Raw genomic sequence first — 6057 nt, 5'->3', positions numbered from 1 at the left:
CTTACGCGTCGTAATGACACCTTCAACCACGTGTAATGACACCATCTCAACCAATTCTTGTAGTAATAATTATGCCAATTACGATACGCTGTTATGTTCAACAAAATGTGACTTGTAAACCTGGCGGCAAAAGATAAAAATTTCAATAGCAATCACTTTGATAAACGCAATCTTATACGTACAAGTAAAGTATAATTAACAGAGGATTGACATCTCACGAGTTAAAAATTTCCATTTTCTGGTTCAGGTCTGGACGGAACTTCCCAGAGGACACGCCCATGGAGTTCATAAAGGGACTCCTTGGTGTCATTGAAGGAGACGAAAAGATCGATCTCCCCAGAAAAGTCGGCATTGTTCCAGAAGGATTCGAAGTCCCAGAGAGTTTCGATTCGAGAGAGGCGTGGCCACACTGCCCAACCATCTCCGAAATTCGTGACCAAGGGTCATGCGGATCTTGTTGGGTATGTTCTTCTGTTTTACCATGGTTTTTATTCTACATTTCCTCCCTCAAGAGGACGTCGTAACCCTTTTCCTCGTTTGCCATCAGGCATGAGGAAGAAAAGGGGTATGAAGGAGTCCTTTCATTGGGATCTCAAAGTCAGGCGTGTAATATGTTCTAAATCTAATCTGTGCATTTTATGCCTGAATTCCCTTGTGGTCCTAATGGTCATTTATGCCCTTTCTCCATAAGTATCTGGGTTTTTCCCTAATGGACGTCCTGTTATGTCCTTCCCTAGATTTTCCTGTTGATGTTTAGAAGCAGTAAATTTGAAAAAAAGAAAAAAGCACAATAGCAACAGAGTAAATTTGCGACATCTTGTGGACTTCGTCAGCTTGTTGAAGAAAACCAAAGAGAAAACCAAAGACTATGGTCTTCTATTAACAAATTACAAAGCCTCATTGTACTGATGCCGTTCCTATTCTTTATGGCACTGCCTTTGCAAAATTCTGATTAAATTCATATCAAACTAACTTTGAACTCACTGCTTGGTATTCTATTGCACGTAATGTTACTATTAGCTTTTGTGAAATTTATGTAGTTTTCCAAGAGAGCACCTTTTAACAACAACTCACTAGTATCTTAATGGGATGTGTTTTTGTTGAAAATTGTAGTAACTTTTTTTAAATGATTGACCTTTCTTGAGCACAAGTATGTCTGATATAGTTTATTACATAAAGTACCTACTACTATGTAGAATTTGGCATCAATATTTGCCGTGAAAAGCATCGAACAAATTGTTAGTATGGTTTTGCTTCCCCGATGATCTTTATACAAGGGATGCCTTTTATTAAAAAGGTAAGGCAGACATCACCTTTTGGGCAATTATCAAATTTCTTTCTATCACCCGAGTTGTTTTCAACTCACAACAGTAAACGATGTAAATATCTTCTGGTGACACTGGACCTTTGATTTGAGATTTCCATATAAGTTTATGACCTGGCAACCTTGATTGAAATATTCACTTGAGTTTAAATTCATCCCAGGCCGTTGGAGCTGTCAGTGTCATGAGCGACAGGGAATGCATCCACAACAACGACACCAGTTTCCGCTACTCGGACGAAGACCTGGTGTCCTGCTGCTGTACCGTGTGGTATGGGCTGCAACGGAGGCTTGGCTCCAAGCCCCCATTCTTTCAACTACTGGATAAGCGACGGCATCGTCTCTGGAGGTCGCTTCAATAGCTCCCAGGGATGCAAGCCCTACTCGTTCTACGAGTGCGAGCACCACGCGGAAGGAGAGAGACCTCCTTGCGAGGATATCCTGCCAACGCCCGACTGCACAGCCGAGTGCATTCCAGAATACGGTCTGGGTTGGGCTACGAAGAAGAACAAACGCTTCGGGTCTGAAGTCTACACCTTCGACAGACAGGAGCAGGACATGCAGTACGATATCATGACCAACGGGCCTGTCGAGGCGTCCTTTAACGTCTACAATGACTTCCTTAGTTATAAATCAGGGGTTTACAAGCACACGTCCGGTATCCTACCTCTTGGTGGACATGCTATCCGTATCATCGGCTGGGGAGTGGAAGGTGGCGAGCCCTACTGGCTGGTTGCCAACTCCTGGAACTATGACTGGGGTGATAAAGGGCTCTTCAAAATCCTCCGTGGCACAAACGAGTGTGGCATCGAAGGCAATATCGTGACGGGTATTCCTAGGGCTCTGTAGATATGATTTATGGTCAGGATTCGTCATTGAAATACTCCGTTGTTTTCCTATTATATATTGCCTTCCGGTCATTATCAGGATCTTTTTTGTGTTCCAGAAGGTTAAAATAAAACTGAAATCTGCTTTGATTTATTATTTCCATGATTTTATCCTTCTTATTCAAAGATGAATAACCTATGATTGGCACTGTTGAGTCTTCTAAACTTTCAATTGTAACAAGTAATCGTTGTTACAACTTTTTCCAAATACAAAATATTTTGAAATTTTCATTGCTACAAATGTCTTAAAACAGGCAATTCCTATGAATACGAATCCTATACACAATTATGGTTTTAAGTAACATGTTTATATGAACTGCACTCATCATAGAAAGGTAGAGCTGTAATGAATTAAAAACTTGAAGTAATAATCTTACAAGACGGTTTTTAAAGTCACAGGAATGATGAGGAAAAGACAGGTCATCAAGAAAAAAAAAAAAAAAAAAAAAACTGAGGACAATTTACAATGGCAACGGGCAAAGCACTACGAAATTAGGTTTGATTCAGAACAGACCTTGGGAATAAGGATGACTAATAAACCTCACCTGAAATTTTCCTTTGCCGTGACCCTGGCTTTTTCTTAATCGCTATTACTATTTATATTCTGTTGATTCAGCTGACTAACTCCCAGGAGCATACTCGAGAATTTCTTTTCCGTTTGTATCCAACCAATTTTTCATTGTCTCTGTTTCTGCTAAAGTATCTTCTTTCATGACAGCCAAGTATAGTTTCTTGTTTGTTTGTTTCTATGGTGATTTTACGTTGCATGGAACCAGTGGTTATTCAGCAACGGGACCAACGGCTTTACGTGACTTCCGAACCACGTCGAGAGTGATCTTCTATCACCAGAAATACTCATCTCTCACTCCTCAATGGAATGACCGAGAATCGAACCCGCGACCACCAAGGTGGGAAGCAACCACCATACCAACCACGCCACTGATGCTCTCCTATTCGTTTCTTGTCATTATCTGTTAATGTTAATGTGTATATTGCAAACAGCCACCATTTGTTCCACTGACAGATGCGTAAATTAAGATTGATTAAACTCTCAATGAAACGAAGCGCGATAATGCCATCATGCTTGTGGCTTTCTTTCTTAACATTTCTGCCACTCCACCAGCCCAGTAGTTACCTGTCGTATTGTCTATACGTCCCTTCCTACTGACCCCAAAAAACATCAAAGTTATCACTTACCTCTCAGATCTCTGTTTACTTGTTTCTCCTCAATATCAAAAAGTCCGCAACATTACAACGTAGATCTATATTACTATTCCGCGGCGGCTTAGACTATGGCAGTTGCGGGTTATTTTATGCAGATTTTATCTCCTGAACAAGAATTTTAAGTATATTTATTCGGACGACTGTAATTAACCCCCAGGGGCCAGTACTAAACACGGCGAAATACATTGGACGCCCCAATCCCTACTGGATGTCGTATTCGCGGTTACGTTCCTTGCAGTCCGTGCGGAACGAATTACCCAGACAAACTTCTTGACACAAAATTTGTTCATTCTTTTGAATGTATACTTCTAGTGTCATCATTGTCATACTTTTGCTCCCCATCGTGTCACCTATTTCTTTAGACAATTGGTTTGCAGTAACGTTCAAACGCAGTCTTTTTTAGACGCTTTTTTATTGTTTCACTTTACGATTACTATTTATATCAAACTGACATCAGCTCTTATTTTGTCACAAAATCTCTATACTAGTCCATTACTAAAATTCTAAACCAATCAAAGTCATTTATAACACTCGCCTTGGTCTCAAACTATCCAAAAAAAAAAAACTTTCACTTCCTCAAATCTTTCATGATTCGCTTCCCATCAGAGCAAATTCACGTCTTTCATCTTTTCTCTGTAGTAACGAAGAACTCTGAATACATCTCGTCACAGTCTCTTTGTACATCACATTGACACGTAGCTGTCTTTTCTGTTCTAATTTTCTTCATCACTCAATCAAGACTCAGAGTCAGAAGCCCCTGAAACATCAGACGAAACTGACTGAAACTTGCTTACCAGACGAGCAGACGAATCTGCCATTTCTCCGTCCCTTTCCACAGGTCGTTTCCCCATTACTGCTAGTCTGGTGTGGAGGAGAAAACAAACCCCCTTCTCCAACCCTACACAGAATACCACACCCATCAAGCACACTGTCTCTAAAACTATGTAGTACGAGGAACCACAGCCTGAGAGACCTTTGTGTACCAAGTTCGAGCCGTAAAAATTTGAAATTCCAATCTCATTGATAACGTTATTATCGTCGCCGTTTGATGAGGATATTTATCTATATTTCACAGAAATGCAAATTTTCAGACTGTATTTCATAGTGTGACACTCACCAGCTCTTCTGTGCAAGAGAGGCATCATAAATTATCGTCATAACTGTTGAAATTTGCGCTAAATTCTTCAGCCTATTCCTGACTCCTCCATTTATATTCATGTTGGTTTGGTTTGTATGGAGTTTTTACGTTGCATGGAACCAGTGGTTATTCAGCAACGGGTTATATTCACGTTGGCCATACGCCACATACCCATTCTGTTTGGGATGCTTAACTATTTAGATAACAATGCTGAATACGAATGTGAAAGGGTATACTATCCTAAAGGCAGAAGCAGAACGAGAACTGCAAGAGATCAGTTGCAAGGCTTGACAGGGGGAGCTAGGAAAGGGGCGGACTTGATGTCAATCCTGCATTGCCAAGCAGCAGAGAGGGAAGACAATACACGTAAGATCAAGAGCTAACTGGAATGAACTGAAAGTGAACAAAATTGAAAAAGGGGCGGGTGTTTGTAAAATAATTGGTAGAGCTAGGAAAGGGATTAGATGTAGTGATGTCTTGGGGAGACATAAAATCGTTGGGCGTAGGACAAGCAGATAGCCACTGCAGCATTCCGTGGAGAAGGTATGACGCAAGGGACTGACCCCGGTTGGTTTTGCTTGTATGGTGTTTTAACGTTGCATGGAACCAGTGGTTATTCAGCAACGGCTTTACGTGACTTCCGAACCACGACGAGAGTGACCTTCTATCACCAGAAATACACATCTCTAACCCCTCAGTGGCATGCCCGAGAATCGAACTCGCGGCCACCGAGGTGACAGGCTAAGACCATACCAACCACGCCACTGAGGCGCTTAACTGACCCCTTGGGAAGTTGGGATTAAGATATTACGAAAAAGAAGGTCTATTTTTTGTCATATCTTCCATTGTGATTATTAATTATTTTTGCGCGAGTTGTTCTTTCCAGGAATTCTCATCCCTGAAGCGACCGTGGCCATCTTTGCCCAGATGGAAATGATTGATGTTCGTATTCCCTCGTCTTTCCTGATTTTAAACTCATAATCCCTTGCTTGGAAAGGAAAGCCTGTGTTCTTTTTTTTTTTTTGTGGCCAACAATAATTTATCAAAATTTGGCAAATGCATTGTCCACCTTAAAATCTATTGATATAGGTGACCGTAAGCTGATTGGAGTATGCCGCTTTTAATTAGGCATTAATTAAATTGCTTAAACCTTAAACTATTTGTAAAGGATCTTTCTAGATATCAAAACGCCCCAAAATTGATGTTATCTTTACTGTATCCTCACCTCTGTAAGTGGTCGGTAAAAGATTCCGAAAATCATGAAATCGACAAATGAGTATTTTCACCACCAGTTAAGCTGGAATTCCTGTGACAACATTGTCTTCCCCCCCCTCAATGCCACATTCATTGCTTCCTCTGAGAATCTTGAAGAGTCCCTTATCACCCAGTCGTAGTTCCAGGAGTTAGCTACCAACCAGTAGGGGTCGTTGTTCTCAACGCCCCAGCCAATGACACGGATGGCATGACCTCCCAGGTAAGCACCGGCA

The 6057-nt window shown here is 41.1% G+C and overlaps 1 pseudogene; it reads left to right on the top strand.

The window, feature by feature from the left end:
* The first annotated feature begins 226 nt into the window (after window positions 1–226).
* LOC135207561 (cathepsin B-like) lies at window positions 227–2293 on the top strand (annotated as a pseudogene).
* Window positions 2294–6057: the final 3764 nt, after the last annotated feature.

The sequence above is a fragment of the Macrobrachium nipponense genome, chromosome 32 (assembly GCF_015104395.2).
Source record: "Macrobrachium nipponense isolate FS-2020 chromosome 32, ASM1510439v2, whole genome shotgun sequence".
NCBI lineage: Eukaryota > Metazoa > Arthropoda > Malacostraca > Decapoda > Palaemonidae > Macrobrachium > Macrobrachium nipponense.
This window is presented reverse-complemented; position numbering and strand designations above follow the sequence as displayed.